The sequence below is a fragment of the Narcine bancroftii genome, chromosome 1, assembly GCF_036971445.1.
Source record: "Narcine bancroftii isolate sNarBan1 chromosome 1, sNarBan1.hap1, whole genome shotgun sequence".
NCBI classification, from domain to species: domain Eukaryota; kingdom Metazoa; phylum Chordata; class Chondrichthyes; order Torpediniformes; family Narcinidae; genus Narcine; species Narcine bancroftii.
In genome coordinates, this window is record NC_091469.1 from 217,899,238 (window position 1) to 217,918,091 (window position 18,854).

At 42.5% G+C, this 18,854-nt stretch overlaps 1 long non-coding RNA gene across 1 annotated transcript; it reads left to right on the top strand.

Moving 5' to 3' along the window:
* Positions 1-13,889: 13,889 nt before the first annotated feature.
* On the top strand, positions 13,890-17,839 carry LOC138749170 (uncharacterized). Its single transcript, XR_011348468.1, has 3 exons — positions 13,890-14,330; positions 15,498-15,602; positions 17,643-17,839. It is a non-coding gene; the product is annotated as an uncharacterized lncRNA (long non-coding RNA).
* Positions 17,840-18,854: the final 1,015 nt, after the last annotated feature.

Sequence of the window (18,854 nt, forward strand, 5' to 3'; positions counted from 1 at the left end):
TAAACACGGTCATTCTGCTAAAACCTAATCAATTACTATGAGGGTATTAGATTTCACAGAACCAGGGATGAATTTTTATAAAATTGAGTTCTGAAAACTTGACAAAATATGTAAATTCAAGAAAAATTGTATTTAAGTAAGTATAGACGACAAGTTCCAGTCCAGATAATGTATTCAAGCATCAGATGTGGGGCTTAAACTCATTGTCACCTTGCTCAGAAGTGTTACCACTGGGGTAACATTTCTGGTACTGCTGGTACCTGATTGTGACTTAAGGAAGCAAATCAACAATTTAGTATTATTCACAGCACCACAAAGGTGAGCTAGCAACACAAAGGTGAAATGTCAAAATCTTTAAAAATAACGTACCCAGTCCAGCATCCTGTGTGAGTGATATTATTACACATCCTGTTTAAAAGATCTCCTGAACAAGCATTCAAATATCAAAATATTTGGGTCCAGCTAAGCACCAATGTAAATGGCAGCCTTCAAGTCATCAGATACCACCTCTAACATATAAGCAAAGGCTATCTTACATTCACATATCCGATTGATATAACTGTACCAGATTCAGTCCAGTGTGTGGAATTACATTACTAAACTAGCTAGTGTACACCTCACAGAAAAGGGAGACCTGCCTATTCCTCAATTACAGCTGAAGAGAAGGCTACTATAACTGGATCATCTTGTGTACTCAAAGTTGTCAGCTAGAAGTCTGAATTCCTGTGAAAATCAGGACCCCAAGGCAAAATCTCTTCCACGTATAAATCAAGGGGATAGTACTCTGTCAATACTCAAGCTGTTCTGCAATGAGATCATGCAAGTAAATGGCAATTTTCTTCCGTAGCTTAACTCATGATTCATTCACTTTAAGTCAGTTAAATTGCCAGGGGTGACAGGATGAATGGATGGTTCCTTGGGGATCATGGCTCCAATCTGAAGAGAGGGATATTGCCACTTCATGAAGTCCACAGACCCCACGTGAGTACAAATATAATGAAGCACATTAGGTTACATGAAACATGATTGAGAGGGAATTTGGCAGCCGAAAGCAATATGGGCTCCAGGATATAACCCTGAAAGTCTGAATAAGTTCAATGTGCACATTGTGCACAATCCAACTACTCAGAGGGACACTTATATTAGTCCACTAAACGAGAGAGAGAGAGAGAGAGAGAGAGAGAGAGAGAGAGAGAGAGAGAGTGGGTGTGTGTGTGTGTGTGTGTGTGTGTGTGTGTTTTGAGTTCCTACTTCTATTTCAGAAGATATTTCTGCATCAGTTTCCATTGAAAGCTATTTCACTAGCAAGTGGAATTAAAAAGATCATGAGAAATCCTCATCTGGATAACTAAAGGAAGTGCCCTTGATGACTTCACTGAAAACAGAATGTCTCCCTACCACACAGTGCATGATGTTCTCAATGAAAATTTGCATCCTTCCCCTTATGGTTCCAGGTGAACAAGGACAATAAAACAGTTCTTCTGGGGATCAGACAAACAGAAAAATAGGATCAGAGTATGAATGGCCAGTGAGATCAATCCTTCTCATCCAGAACAGGGGATTGCAGTAGAAGGCAGATGCTCAAATAAGGTCTATCCCATTAATCACATATCTGCTACACCTTCAAGACGAGATCCTTATCTCCAAGACTGCAGCACCTACCTTTGCCTCAGTTTTGGTAGAAAAAAGGATGGTCTTGGTGTATCCTGTCTGATCTTTGGATTTGGTCTGTCATCTTCCATTCTGAGTTTCTTTCACCATTACCAATCTTTTTAAGTTACTGGATTTGTTTTAGTGTGGAGTATTTTTTCAGGTTTTCAAGTTTGTGTCGAACCCAATAACAAGCTTTTTTTTTTGAGGCCCCATTTACCTATTCCCCAATAAATTCTCGCACTAAAATATGAAGTGCATGCTCTCTTAAATCTATCATAAATGTTAGTGTGCCTTCAATTTTGCAACAGGAAATAATCCTCTTGACTTTATGTCAAAAACTTATGTTCTGTTTCCAACTATTTAATATAATGTTCCTTCCATAATTGCATGGAAAAGGCTTCATTTTCCATTGGCATTAATTTACTGCTCTAAATCTTGTGTGTCTTTTAGGACTTCCACAAGTATGGGCCAGAAATTTGGTACAACTAGTCAAATCAGCTTAATTACAGCAAACAAGGCAATTCTGAATATATATATATATGTTTTTATCTAACATTAATTGGCAAAGTAGTATGATATTAATTGACATTATTTCTTATGTTTTCAATAGGATCTGAAGGAAATCCATTCTTCACAAGAATAACTTATCAAAACAAAAAAAAGTGTCATCGCTTTTTTAAGAATTTATTTTTCTGTATTGGGATAATGTTTTATCAGGGCAGTTTTCACACCGGCAGTCACATTTATTGCAGATCAACAAAGCAGTAAATGATTTCAATTGATTAAAAGTGCTGTTCTGTCTCCATCGGTCAGGATTATTTATTATTCTTGTCCAAGGCTGCAGCCAGCCACTTCCTTAGACTGTACTTACTGTTTATGTCAAAACATGTAAATATACACAAAAATCCTCATGATCAGGAATTCAAGTAACTGGCAGCCTCAAGCAACTGTCAAAAAATATCTCGGAAAATCAATAAGTAAAAAATACCAAAGTTTAATACTGGTGGTTAGTTTGCCAATCTCGCAACACACAATCTCAAGCAACCGGCAAATTCACTTATTCAGCATCTATCAATCCCTATAGTTGCTGGATAAAGGGGGTTTTACTGATTTAATAAATGTGTAGCTTCCAGTATATTTGTTATCATCACAGTCATCTTTGGTTTGTCAGTATGTTGAAAGGACCTGCCTTTAACAAAAAAAAAATTGTATACTGGATTGATTGATCCTACTAAAAAGACATTCATCCTCAAAAACACAAAGGTAGCAGATTAATTACAGCACAGAACACCATGGACTGGAACTGTTTCACGAAGGTGTCCACCTTCAACGGTCTTAGAGGATTACATGAGTCTTTGTCTACATCAGCAAATGTATAGAAGATGTCACCGAGATCAAATGCTTCACAGCCAGGGCTAACTTGAAAGATCTGGGCCCTTCTCAGAGCACATGATGCTGCCTTCAGGACAGGGTATAGGATGACACTAAGATCAGCCAGGACTGAACTCTCCCGAGTTAAGGAGAATAACATCTCCCTTCCAGGCAGACGAATATCTTCTATGCACGGTTTGATGAGAAAAATAGAATGATGTTAAAGAAAGCTCTGTGTGCCCCTGGTGTCCCCTGCACAGCTGCAGCCAGGGTGAGGAGAACCCTATCCAAGGTGAACCCACACAAGGCAGTGGAATCGGACAATATACCTGGTCGGGTACTGAAGGACTGCGTAGTCCAATTGACAGAGTCTTCACGGACATCATCAACACCTCGCTGCAGCAATCTATCATTCCTACAGGGTTCAAGTCAGCAAATCATCTCAGTACCCAAGAGGGTGACAAAAACAGGCCTTAATGACTACTGCCCTGTGGTACTGACCTCCACCATTATGAATTGCTTTGAGTGGCATGATGGAATACATCAAAGCACACCACCCAGAGATGCTGGACCAATTTCAATATGCCTAAAGAAGAAACCTTCATGTCACCTCATTCCATCTTAACCCACTTGGAGAATATCGCCTCATACGCCAGACTGCTGTTCATTGACTTCAACTCATCGCTTAATATGACCATTTCCCAGAGGAGGGTGAAGAAACCATCCTAGCTTGGATGCAACACCCTTCTCCGTAACTGGATCCTGGACTTCCTAACAGAAAGACCACAGTCTGTCTGGGTCGGTAGCAGAACATCGAGCACTGTCACACTGAGCACTGGAGCACTTCAGGGCTGTGTGCTCAGTCTGCTCCTGCTCATGCTACTGACCTATGACTGTGTCACCAGATCTATCTCCAACAGTGTCTTCAAGTTTTCAGTTGACACAACAGTTGTTGACCTCATGAGTTGCACTACAGAGAAGAGGTGGAAATGGTACAAGAGTAGCTCCATGAGTCTGAACATGGACAAGGCAGTTGGGGATTATGGGGAGGTGTCAAGGGGATGGCTGGATTGAGCAGTGTTTTCTTCAGAAAGTGTATGGATCTGAAGTGCTTCTATCCATGGATGCTACCTGACACATTGGGTCACTCCAGCTTCAGTTTGTTTATTCCAGATTCCTGCACCTGCAATGTTTGTGTTTTTCTAATCACTTACTGCCCTTCAGAGAAGATAAGATAAGGTTAAACTTGGATTCCACAGAGAAGATCTCCAAGAAATTGCCTAGTTGTTGAATAAATTATTTTTCGTCTTTCATGTTCTTCAGATACAACACTGGCCAATCCACTGACCCCACAGCTCTCCCCTAACCTTTAACTACCACTTACCCAGGGCTCAACACTCAAAATCAGCATTCTGGTTTCCTCTCACCAGGGATGTCTCGAGTGAATTTCACCATCAATATTTTCAAATCCAACACCTTTCATTCAGAGGCAAATGCACAATCCATGTCAGCAATTTCCTCATCTGCTTATCAGTTAAATGGCAATGTTGAGAAACTCCATCCAAGACTCTCAGACAAAGGCATCAATATTTACAGAAAAGTATCCTGATAAATTGAAACCTAGATGCTTAATCCCTGTAAGGAGAATCTCTCCCAGCAATCTGGTGAACGAAGTAATGTAGAGAATGCCATGAACAATATTTGGAGACCTAGATCTTACATCCTTGCCAATATTCTTAGGTCATTAAGCAGTTCCCTGGATTTGTTTTGATGTGGAAATTTTTACATTTAAGTAATTGCAGCCAAGCTGTTAGCATTTGGATCTTTGGGCCCTCAGTGACCTTAATATTCAATAAATTCTTTCACTAAAACATGAAATACATGCTTTTAAAATTTTGCTCAGGTCTTAGTGACTCTGCAATCTGGGCAGAGAAGTGTGTAGCGAATGCCATGAACAATATTTGGAGACTAAAATTTACAAAACTGTTGGAGGTCATGATGACAAGTAGGGCTACATGTGGCACTGACCACCTAATTCCAAGGCCACATGGGAGACACTGGAGGCAGTTACCTGATGAGTAAACACCAATGATTAAACTCAACATTTGCCACATAAACTCCTTGCACAATATTGCAAATCTATCATGTTAAACATACACAACAATAGCACAATGGTTAGAAGACCAGAGAAATTTTTAAAAATGTTATCAGTAGCAGAGGACGTTTTTCCCCCCTGAAGCTGAATTTAAGGGATATATTTTAAATGTACCATATCTTTAACAATAGTTCAAATTGTGCTGAATTTTTAAAAAATTTTGCTAAGGTGAGATAAGTTAGGGTTGTATCTGCTAGAGTTTAAAAGAGTGAGAATGAACTTGATTGAAGCCTATTAGATCCTAAGGGTACTTGGGGGAAAATAGATTTTAAAAAAGAGTGACTGTTTAAAAACAAGGAGTTGTGCCCATTGAAAGATGAGGAGCACGTTTTTCATTTAGAGGATCTCAAGTCTTTGCAACTCTCTTTCTTAAAGGACATTCAAAGTAGAGATTTACATATTCTCAAGGTCAACATAAATGTATATTTGATAATCAACGGGACAAAGAGTTATCAGGAAGAGGCAAGAATACCAAATGGAGGCCAGAGATACATCAACATAAAAATATAAATCAGACTTCACGGGGTTAAGTAACTGATATCAAATTTAAATTCAAGGATATTATCATCCAATTGCACAAGTACAACCCAATGAAACGCCATTCTCCAGTCTTCAATGCAAAACACGCAGGCACACAGCTAGACATAACACACAAACAATACATACGCAGGACAAATATACATGTATAAAAATAAATGAATAAATATTGTTTAGTAAATATGAGAGTCTCAGGTGGTTCATGTGAGCAGTTCCTTTGGTCAGTCAGCAGATATGAGCAGTTCCTTTCGTCGTTTGAGAGACGTGGACTGTGTGTTCATCAACCTCTTTTATATATTCCCTCCACTTCCTCTTGCTGACAAAATACTCTGATTCAGGCTTCTATCTTTGTCTCTTTTAATATATTCTTTAATTACTGGAGGTCGGCTGGTAATTTAATTGCACAAAATCTGAAAATGTCGAAAACTCTCAGCAGGTTGATGTAAAGAAGAGCAGATAATGTCTCAGCTGAAGCAAAAGGTATTCAACCTAAAGCGTTAATCCTGTTTCTCTTTACTCATTTGTTGCTTAATGTCCAATGTTTCCAGCATTTTCTGATTTTATTATAAGTTCCGAGCATCTACATTTGCCTTTTATCATGGATGGAAATGGGCCTTCAGGAGCACCACCCAACCTTCTCCCCAACCCTTAACAATGACAAGTCTTTGTAGACGCATTGTTCCTGCCTTATCTTGGCTGCCTTTAGTCATCTTCCAGGCCTTCTTTGCATTTCTGGTTTCATAATTTCTTCAACGTAGGAGGCATGTGCTTGCACTAGAGTGAGTGCAGTGGAAATTCAGCAGGATTTTGCCTAGATCGTGCAGCACGGTTAGCTTCACAGTTCGCACCACACTATTACGGTGCCAGCAACCAGGGTTCGAATCTGGCGCTGTCTATAAGGAGTTTGTACGTTCTACCTGTGTCTTCGTGGGTTCCCTCAAAGTGCTCCAGTTTCCTCCCATGTTTCAGAAACATAGTGGGATTGTAGGTTAATTGGTGTATTTGGAGGCCTGGAAGAGCCTGTTATCGTCCTGAATGATTTATGTCAAAAAACATATATTAAAGCATTTCAGTTATCTTGAATCAGCCCAAAAATAGTTAAATTATGTTGTCAATTGCTCTGCCTCCACAACTCTACCCTTTTGAATGGTGTCTTGTGACACTATGTATGAGAAGTTTACTAGTGTGCTCACAAAACAACCCCTCACAGCATTTTTGACAATAAACTTGAACTTTAACTTAAGTAGAGATCAGAAAGACTGGGTCTGTATTCCCTGGAGTGGAGGGCCTTAAGCATAACCTGATGGAGAAATACAAAATTATGAGGGAAATAGATAGGGTAGGTGGAAAAATCTTTTTCCCATGATGGAATGTCTAAGAAGAGGGCAAAGGTGTAAAGCACACATGTCAAACTCTGGCCCGCCGGCCAATATAATTATATTTGGCCCGCAAGATCATTTCAAAAATGTATTAGAGGTGGCCTGCCCTGCAGCGAAAGCCGATGCTGTTTTTTGGTAATGTCACCCCCACCATCCTCCCCCTTCATTGCACATCCTTCCCTATTGTAACACGAGAAATTGTAACACGAGAAGTCTGTCGATGTCATCAGCCGGCAAGCCGGTTGGAAGGGACCCCGCACAACCAGTCACTTCTCCCACCTGTCGAGTGGTGCGGCGGATTGGCGAGCGCCTGTGATTGCCTGTCGGCGCGACGGGCATGGCAGGCTGTGCACGGCCCTCGGGCAGCGCGAGCCCCACACGACTGTCACCGGACGGCCCTTCCACAGCGCGAGCGCACTTCTCCCAGTCGCCACGGCCTTCAGCACTTGCACCCGCGCGGACCCCAGGGACGGCTGGTTCGGCCCTGCACGTGAAGAGAGAGATGGTGGCTGTCTGCAAAGGCTGATCGGCAGCGCGCTGGGCCTGAGTGGGTGGGTAAGCAGGGGTGGGCAGAGGATGTAGGTGAGGAGTAATGGGCAGGGGAAGTTATGGTGGTGCGAGGGGCAGTTAGAGGGAGGGATGAGTAGAAGGAGGGGTGGATAGGGAAGAGGTAAAAGGGGAGGGGCAGGGCGAGTAGAGGAGGGGTGATTAGAGGGTGAGAGACGGGTAGAGGGAGGAACAGGTTGAGGGGAGAGGCAGTAGAGGGGCGTGTATAGGATGGGGTGGGTAGAGGCAGAGCGAGTGGAGTGAGGGGTGTGTAGAGGTTGGGTAAAGGACTGGTCAGGTAGACGGATGGTGGGTCGAGGGTGAATAGAGGTCTAGAGCCTGAGGAGTGAGCAAGAAATGCTGAGTCCTGATGCAGGCCAAAATGGACACAGCCTGTGAATGCTGACTACATCTCCACAGGGACCAAATATGTTTCCCTCAGGTCAAGCAAAGGGTGAACTTGAGCTTCCTACTCCTGACCTGTAACATTATCCTCCTAAAGTTATATCCTAAAGTTTAACATTACATATGTTGAAAGAAGAGAAAACATGCAGATGTTGTTGAAAATTTTCAATAAATATTTAGTTCGGCCCTCGACTTAGTCCAAGTTTTTAATTTTGGCCCTCCGTGAATTTGAGTTTGACACCCCTGGTTTAAAGTGTGAGGTAGTAAGTTATAAACAAGATTTGAGGGGGATTTTTTTCACTCAGAGTGTAGATGGAATCTGGAATGCATTGCCTCAGGAGATGGTGGAGGCATCACTCATAACATCTATGAAGAAGTATTGATCATTGTGATGCGCGTTGAAAGAACCAAAGACTTGTTGATCCAAACCAAGGCTTTTATTAACTAAAAGACTGGAGCATATCACAAGTAGGTCGACCAGTCCAGAATGACCTGGTCTGGCTAGGAGCAACCCTTTAAGACCTGCCAGAAGGTGTGGCTACACTCTCAGCCAATCACAGTCATCCTACACTACCATCTGTACATATACACATTGGTGATAGAATCTGTACTATCACAACCATCACCAAGAGAGCTATTGGCCAAAAATAAGTAAATAGGATATGGATGCGTGCCTTGGTTGGTGTGAACATGGTGGGCTAAGGGCTTATTTCTGTGATGTATGGCCTCCCTCTGTCCGCTTCTGTACATTCATCTGTGAGTTGTGCAGCTGAAGTGATTACTTACAGAGAAGAATCACCAAGACCATTTTAATACATCTTTATTAACCCCATCTGTAACGCTGTAGTTCTTTCAAATACAAAGTAGTCCCCAACTTACAACCTATGCGACCATCTATGCAGACAACCGGTAAAAAAAAAACATCTGTGCGTTCACACCTGTCTCTCTGCTGCAATTCGGTAAGCTCACCAAAGAAGATGGTCTCCACAATTTTAAAAGACAAAGAAAAAATACAGTGATCTATGAAGGTTTGGCAAGTGTGTAGATAATGATAGTAACAAAGTAATGACTTCGACATGCAATGCTAACATACTTCCAATTACATCCATTTTGCGATATGATCGGTCGGTCAGAATGGAACACAGTCGTAAGTCAGGGACTACCTGTATGTCCATGACAACTTTGGGTCTGCTATGATGTAATCTCCATTTCGGGTCTCCACCTTCATCGAATTCACTACCCAAGAGTAGCTCCCAGCAAGCTCTGGTGTATTTGTGTTGTGCATTGATAACAGATACCTTAAGATTGCAAAGTGGCCAACAGGTTGATCTGCAGCCTCACATTTCTAGCAAGTTGGGCTCAATAGTAACCTCTGGTGCTGTCTGTGCCAAGTTTGCAGGTTCTCCCTGCAAATGCATGGGTTTCTCTGAGTGCTCCATTTTCCACCCACACCCCAAAGACAATTGGAGGGTTAATTGGTTTTTGTAAATGACCTATGTTGTGTGCATGTGCGTGGGGATAGATGAATCTGTGAAGAATTAGTGGGCATGCTAGTAGAAGTAAGTGGATGAATGGGCTGATTTTTCTGAGAATAAACCCAGACCTGATGGGCTAAATATCCTCCTATGGCTTGGCGTGGGAGAACATCTAGACTTAAATATTGTATTAAAAGCACTAAATGCAGTAAATCATACGATTCTACTTAAAGTAGGACTGTATTTTCTTTAGTATTATTGCTTACCATAACAATTATAGAGATATCTCATCATTTTTGAAGGCACCACACTTTCAACTAACAATAGTGTCTGGTACCAGAATGAAATTAAAACCTATAAAACATTTTACATACAGTTATTAAATTTACAATGGTTATGTACTATAAATAGGGTCTCCCATTCACAAATTTAAATCATAAATACAACACTTATTTCGTTAATTGTTTACAAATATGTAGTCATATAATTAATTGTTTACATATATATGGCCACAGTTATAAAATTGACCAATTACAAATTCTCAGTGCTTTATCCTTTTCATCAACTAAACTCTTCATTACATGCATTTAATCCCTTTGAAAAAAGCACTCCAGATAAAAACATTTTCATTGGATCACATAGCCAGGTGGGATTTGTTCATATCTGGCATTGCATCTTGTTTTGCATTTGTTTCAGCATAATTATGTTCCTAACTATGACATCATACAAACATCCTCCCCTCAGAACAGCAATCGACATAGTGAAAGACCAATCACACCCCAGACACGCTCTCCCTCACTCCTTCCATCAGGGAGAAAGTTCAAGAGTGTGAAATTATGCACCACCAGTCTCAAAGGTAGAAGCTTCCTCTCTGCAGTCATCAGGGCCCGAAATAAACTTCATCTCAGTGATCTTATGCTGGACTAATTGGCCTCTTCACTGTAATACTACATATTATGATGTGCTCTTGCTCTTTTAATTGTAACTGTATATGCTTCTTAGAGTTGATTTTCTCGACTGCTTGCTGAATGAACTCTTCTCACTGTAACAGGTATAATGTGACAATAAACTTGAATTTAACCGAAAATTTAATGCAGATAAATAACTCATATCAACCACTACAGTAATTACAATTATACTGTATGCTCCATGAGTCTCGAGAAAGGGTTCCAACCTAAAACATTTACTGTCCATTTCTCCCTATGGATGCTGCCTGACCTGCTTCCTCCAGTAGCCTATTGCTTATTCAAGATTTATCTACACTTATGTTTCCATACATTGCATGTTGATGGATATTAATTTTCAACAATTCTTGCTTTTTTTTCCTTGCCTTTATACTTGTCTTGCATTCTGATTTCTACTAGGACTTCCTGGATCTTTCCTCTGGAAAGCACAAAGGCATCTTGTTTGACTTTCCCTCCCAAATCATCTCAAGATTCCCAAGTCCCAAATCCAACATAACTGTTTACCATTTTTCTTGACTGTAGAGCCCTCAATTGACATTAGCAGGTCTACAATCACTGTGAAATCTGTCATATGAACCCCAGAGCTTTTGAACCACATCACACAACTACACAGTCTTCTTTTCATGCCTCCTACTTAATTTGTGCTTGATTCAACTCTTCCAGCAATCTGATAAACAAGAATCCGATAGACAATGAGCTGTCCTCACAACTCATGGTGATTTATCTTCTCTCTCAGTATTGTTTGGACGAAACAATGGATATCATCTCATTGCCAACCTTGCTGGAAGATTCCAAAGGTTGCACAGTTGTTGACCTGAAACTGCTTTGAAGTGCTTTTCTTATACATCCAAACAGATCAAGGACTCCTGAATACTGAAAGGCAGTAAATAGTCCCATTGTTCAAAATACTGTGTTGAATTTTGGTTTAACAGAATGTCTTTCATTCAGGGACATGTCAACTCAGTCTAATTATTACTTTGCTTTGCAGTGCCTGCAGCATTCTCATCCTCAGTCACACTTGCTCCCTTTTTCTCAGGAAATGTATGGCAGGCAGTAAGCTATCTCTTTTTGTAACTGTTTTATTATAACATCAGCTATTAACTCTCATCTGCCAGTGTCTTTGAGCTGGAGGCACTTTGGTATCTCTCAAACCCACTTGACTGCAGTCTCAGGGGCTGGGGAGCTACTGTGCCCGAAGTATGCATGGATCCAATGCTATGATCCTTCATCCAAGTGCCTCAATCCACACTATGCCTGTAAGCACTGGCCCATACTCAGAACCCAAGCTACAAGAGACAATTTGCTCATCTCCATAAATCAGAGGTTCCCTCACCCCCTTTGCATTTGTATTCAGTAACATTTTATATAGCATCAATCAAAAATGGTTGAGGGACTTCAGTTAAATATGCAAACCAATGACAAATCTGCTGTCTGTCAAGTCAACGTGAATACTTTTGGTTGCTTTCTCAGTCAATAAGATTCCCTTCAATTAACCATTCCTCCCATCCTCCTCAGGCTTGCAATAGGTTATTCAACTGTTCCACATTACATACAGAGAGAGATGGTTGGAATGGGATGCCAGGAGTAGAGTGGTGCAAATGGATCCAATAGTCACATTTAAAAGGCATCTAGATAGATGCATGAATATGAAGGGGATGGAGCGATAGCAACTAGGAGCAAGCAGCAAAATTTTACTTCAATTTGAACATCAAATAACAACTGGAGAGATTTCCCTCTATGGCGGCCGAGGTCAGGACATTAGAGTATGGAGTATGAGGTCAGTGTGGTGCCAGTCATTCGCAGGTTGGGATGATGCCCCATCCCAAGATGGTGGCACCTGCAGCCTGCAGCGGCTAAGTGGCTGAGTAGTCATCAGAGTTCTGGAGGGCCACCTCCAGTGTCTCCATAAGCTCAACCACCCTCATCAAATTGTGTACTTTTGCTCCAGTAATCATTGGTGTATGTACCGGAGCAGAGCCCAGCAACATAGGCATCTCTAATGAAGTCCTCAGCACTCTGGGCATAGGCTTACAGTTACAGGCTCTACAAAGGATCCAGAGGGCCCGCAAGAACTCAGTGCTAGACTTGTCAGGGCATTTTTTTTCCTGGTGCCTGGCATAGACCTCATTAACCTTCGGGCGATCGTGGCCTTGAGGATCTCCATCACTGCCTGGTATGAGTTGGTGTTACTTATCATGGGGAAAGCTTGGGGCCTGACCCATGAGAGGAGCAATCTCAGCCAACTTGCATCTATGGTGATAGTGTCTGCGGCTGCTGCCAAGAGGTTTTTGAAGCATCATAGCCACAGCCCGAAGGTGTTCGGGGTGTCCGGTGACCAGGAGTCAATGTCAAGTTTCTCTAGCTTTAAGAACTGTTCCATTCTCCTTTCAAAAATTTTAGCTATTAAAATTGATGTACCATCAATAATACACAAAAGGCTGAGTAGTGAAACAATCAGGCTTTTAATAGCCAAAGACAGGAACACTATCAAACAACCCTCCACCTCCTTGATATCAGAGCAAAAGTTAAAGGGTGATATGCAAGGTGCCATGGGTAGGATCGGTCTTGGGAGGCATTTCCCAGTTGATAGCATCCAATCACAGTATAACTGTGTTTTACCACATTTGGAAAATGTTTGCAGATTGAGGTGAGAACGGGAGATAGCAAGCATAAAAAGGAAGAGGGGAAGCTGAGGAAAGGGCAACAGGTAAAAGGATATGAAAAATGAAGGTGGGAGAGGTAGAATGGGGAGGCAGGTAGGGGAGGAGTCCCCTGGTTGAAGGCATGGCTTTAGGAAAATGGAAACAGGCAAAGGACAGATGTGAACAATGGAACCCTCCTTCCTGCATCATCACCTTAGTCATGTATTTAGTTTCATTATCTTCCTATTTCTAGCCTCATTGGCACATGGCATGTGCTGCACTCCTGAGATCACAACCCTGGAGGTCTTGTCCTTCAACTTTGCACCCAACCCCTAAACTCTCCTTGCAGGACTTCCTCACCTTTCCTTCCCATGTCATGGACCACGACGTCTGGCTCCTCATCCTCCCTCCTGAAAATAGGGAGAACTTAATCCAGGGAGGCAACAGGCCTCTTATCTGTCTCCTTATCTATGGAATCCCATATCACTACTGCTCTCCTCTTTTTCCTCCTTCCTTTCTGAGCTGAGGGTGCAGTCTCAGTGCCAAGAGACGTGACCACTACAACTTGTTCCTGGTAGGTCGCCCCACCAACAATATCCAAGCCAGTGTACTGTAATGGCTCACTAGAGGCTTAATTGAACTGCCCCAGGAGGTTCCAAGTGACGTCATGACATCACAAAGTGATGGCATCATTTGGAACATGTGGGGTTTTCAAAATCTGCAGGTGACTGTTTGAGTAAATAACTTTTACTGAACTTTGACTCGATTATGTCTGATTATCCTCTCGTTTTTCATTTCACACTGCGACCAGTTGCTACAATTCCTATTGATGATGGGAATGGCCACAGGAGTCTCTGCTCTTTCTGCCTCTTCCCCTTCCCTCTCCTGACAGTCACCCAGTTACCTGTCTCCTGACCTTTATGGGTGACTGCCTCCCTCAAACTTCTGTCTATCACTACCTCTGCCTCCCTTAAGATCTGAAGTTCATCCAACTCCAGTTCCCTAACTCAGTTTTATCAGGAGCTGTAACTGGATGCACCTTTTGCAGGTGTAGTCATCAGAAACAAACATGCGTGTATTCCTTCAAGCAATATCTTCCCAAACTCAATACCATTGTCGGGTCGAAGTAAAACTTGAAAGTCTGCAGACACCGTGGTTGAAGTAAAAACGCAATGCTGGAGAAACTCAGCTGGTCAAACAATGTAAGAAAGATAAATATACTGTACATAACCAATGTTTTGGGCTTGAGCCCTTCAAGGAATGAGAAAATGTAGACAGTTGCCAGAACAGCATGGGTGAGGGGCAGTGGGAAAAGCATGGTCCCAATGGCAGGAGGTAATAAGTGAATAGGGGAGGGAGGGTGCATCACAGGCAAGGGGAAGAGGAATGGCTCTGTGAATGGAGAGGGAAGAGCGTGGAGAGCTGGAGGAAAGAAGACAAAGATGTGGCCAAGCTGGGCAGGGTGCAGAGAAGATTTTTGAAGATGCTGCAAGGACTCACAGACCTGAACTACCAGGAGAGGTCGGACAGGCTAGAGCTTTACTTGTTGAAGCACAGAAGGATGAGGGGTGATCTCATAGAAATATACAAAATCGTGAGAGGAATAGATTGGGTCTTTTACCCAGAGTAGGGGAATCAAGAACCAGACAACATAGGTTTAAAGTGAGGGGGGGTGGGGGAGGAGTGGAGAATAGACAGAGGCTAGCAGAAATTGGAGAAGTCAATGTTAATGCCATCTGGTTGGAGAGTGCCCAGATGAAAAGTCAAGTTTTGTTCCTCCAATTTACAGGTAGTGGGATAGTACACGAGGCCATGGACAGATATGTGAGCATGGGAGTGAGGCATGGAATTGAAGTGGTTGGCCACTGGGAGATCCATGACACTGATGCAGACAGAGCAAAGGTGCTCAGTGAAGCAATGCCAAGGGGGTGGGGTCTATTGGATCTTCATTGTTGCTGCTTATTAAGCAAAATAACAGTCGCAAAGGTAGTGACAAAAATTAATTGTTAAAGGGAATGAACTCTCAACTAATAACAACTAGATGAGCTCATGGGAGTGAGGCAATTATTGCTGGACTAATAATTAAATCGTCTCAACTTTACACTCGGTGACGCACATTCAAATCCCACAGTGGTAACTGCGTAATTAATAATCTGGATTTTTAAAATTAAAAATAGTCAGTATAACAATAAACAACCATAAAAAAAAACACAGCAGGTTTATTTTTCTACTGAGCAGATATTAGATGGTAAGGTATTACAAAAATATTTCACACGATTTGTCCAATATTAACAGCATTGCAAAGGAGAAGAAACATTCTCTTATTCAAATGTTATACTTGTGTTGATGTAGTAACTTTCAAACCGCAGAACCTCCCACAGCGCTATGAAGGCAATAAGTCAATTAAGTACATTTGAAGAGGACAGATTTTGAAAAGGAGCCATAAGTTTTTACACAGGATGTTCCAATAAATGGTAAGGTAATTAATATCAGATAATGAATTTTAGTTATGTTGATTGGTAGATAAATATCTTGCAGTGAATTAGGATTCACTGGTAGGGTGTTAAGCTGATGGCTGGCCCCGACTCCCAGCTCCACCTCCATCTGCCCACATATAACCCTGATTTCCTGCCTAAACCCAGAACGCTTCTGAAGACTACTGTTGAACCTTACCTTTAGTTATAATCTATTAAAAGCATTTGTTCTCCCTCCAGTCATGAGAGCTTTAATTCATGCTACATTTTTGTTAGCTAATTCCCTAATGATGGAAGTGCTACTCAAGCCAGGTATGCTACTGATAGACCCTCTGTCCCCCGATGTGGCTGAGGAGTTCACATACTGGGTAGACTGCTTCCAGGCCTATCTGAACACGACCAGAGAAGTTTTCCACACCGATTAACTCAGGAGGTCCGCACTCATTTTGAGGGCAGGATCATCAGGGTCTGCTCTACATATGACGCTGCCATCGAGGCTTTGAAGTCACAAAATGAGGTCCTAGTGAGGCACCAACTTACTCTGTGTCACCAGCAGCCAGGAGACCATCGATGGATCTGTGGATGCTTGCCAAGAAGGGCACGTACAAAGCAGTGAGGAAGAACAGATCTGGGACACTCTAGTTGCAGGGATCCACTCGAGGTACATGAGGCAGTGCCTACTCGAGTCAGGAAAGAAGGACCTGTCGAGCTGGGCAAATCGCTGAAACAAGCCAAGCTAGAGAATGATGATCTCGAAACCAGCGAGCTCATTCACCCAGGTGATACTTTCCAAGGACCTGTTGCTCCCCCTACCCCTGCCCTAACAGCTGAGGCTTCCTGCCCCAGGGAGTGCTTTTTCTGCAAAAAGAGCGAGCATCCCCAATCTCATTGTCCGACCAAAGAGTCAGTGCGTTCCAGCTGTGGCAAGAAAGGACTGGCTACGGTTTGCCGCACAAGGCGAAGCCCTGGGAAGTCCACGGCCTGCACCACTCCCGGATCTCATTCACATTCTATGCACATTCAACAATATTGTATAGTACACCCATCTTTTGAAGGGGGGAATTCAGTAAATTTCATTTATATATTCTTGATGAACTGTGCTCGAGTGTTGTTGGGTCTGGAATTCCTGAGTCTCCTTAAAAGCGTAATCTTGGAGTATTTTGATCCCCTCCCCCCATAAGGGTTCGGAACAGAGAACCCACATGCAGCCTCTTCACATTGAATATCTCCCCCCTCCATCTATTCTTCCCAAATCTGTCCCCAGATTGTAAGCTACGTCCGTATCTGCTGGTGAGGGGTATCGTGACCAGCAGGACTACTAGCTACAACTCCCAGGGGAATGGGCAGGTTGAAAAGGAGAACGCTACGGTCTGGAAGGCTGTCACATTGGCCCTGAAGTCCAAAGGCTTTCCAGACTCATGCTGGCAGGAAGTCCTCACTATGGCGCTCCATTCCATCCAGTCGCTACTATGTACCACGACCAATGCTACTCCTCATGAGCTCCTATTTATTTTGAACGAAGGTTGGCAACAGGAACTGCACTCCCAACCTGACTCACCACTTCTGGTCCAGTCCTTCTCAGGAAGCACACGAGAAAAAGCAAGGCCAACCCCCTTGCGGAAAGGTGAAACTGCTCCACGCCAATCCCACACATGCTTATGTAGAGTACTTGGATGGTAAGGAGGACACTGTCTTCATCAGGGACCTGGCACCCACTAGAACAGAAGGTCCATTGCCTTAGGGGCCCGGTGAGCCACAGAGCTCATACTCGCCACCCTGAGTCAAGGCCTCGGGGGATCGGGTTCAAGAGGAAAGTGCATTCCCCTCCAGTGTTGAGCCGGAGACTCAGTTCACCTCTCCTCCCTCACAAGGGGACCAAGAGTCCCAAGGAGTTCAAGGCCACCCAGTCCTAAGTTGCTCCACTAGGATCTCCGGACCCCCCCCCCCCCACCCCGGACTGCTTAAATCTGTAAATATGTAAATAACCATATATTTTTTACCACTTGTTTCTGAACCCATGTACTCTGTCTTCATTCACAGACCCTAAATACTACAGGAAGGGATGAATGCAGTGAACTTGGATTCACTGGTAGTGTGTTGTGCTGATGGCTGGCCCCACCTCCCAGCTCCGTCCCCATCTATCGACATATAATCCTGGTTTCCCACCTAAATCCAGAACCTTTCTGAAGACCACTGTTGAACCCTACCCTTAGTTATTAGCTAATAAAAGCATTTGTTCTCCCTCCAGAAATGGAGCTTTTATTCACACTACATACCTGACAGCACACCTGAATGCCCATGTTCTTTCTCAAAACTGTTAAATGAGATCATTTATATGCACTTGAGAGGTTACACACAACCTTAATTAAATGTCTCACCTTAAAAACAGCACAGCTAAAAATGTAGAACATTTTATGTATTTACAACTTTATTATTCGTTGACATTTTGGGTTTGGTCACCACCATCAAAGTCAACATTTATTGCCCATCCCTAATTGACCCTGTGAAGTTGGTCACAGGTCAATTTCTTGAACTTTTAGTGAAGGCAACTCACCATTCGTTCTGGTAGAAGTCCCTTCCTGGAACTTTGTATTCTAAGTAGCCTAGGTGAGTCTGTGCAGTGCTTTTTGTAGATAAGATTCAATGCACTGGTAGCAGAGGAAATTAGAATTAAAGGTGATGAACAGCGTAGCAATAAATTGGGATCATTTATTCTGTTTGAGGTCGAGCTTCTCAGTTGTTGTTGGAAACTACCCATCCACACAAATGGAGGGTATAACATTATGCTCCTGACCTGTGATTGTGGAGGGTTAGATTGTTCTGTCTGTATGAAGTCTGTAACAATTTGGATTTTCTGCAGGTGCTCTGATTTCCTCCTACATTGCCAAAGATGTGCTCTTTGGTAGTTAATTGGTCATTCCAAATTAGGTGGGCAATAAAGAATCAGAAAGGAACTGATAGGCATTTGAGAGAGAATAGGTTAAAGGGAAAGAATGTGATTTATAAGATTACTGTGTGCTGCCATAGATGATGAGATGAAAGGCCTCCTCGATGACCTAACAAAAAGCTAGACTAGCAGAAATGTGAATGGAATTGAATATTGTATGTTATGTCCTCGGTTGTACCATCAGAGGTCTTAATAAACATAAAGAAAAGTTTGTAAGTTTAGAAGCACAAAACTTTACTTACCTCAATACAGGTCATGTATTAATACACTGTAACACTGTCCACCGAGCATGCTCACCATCAAGT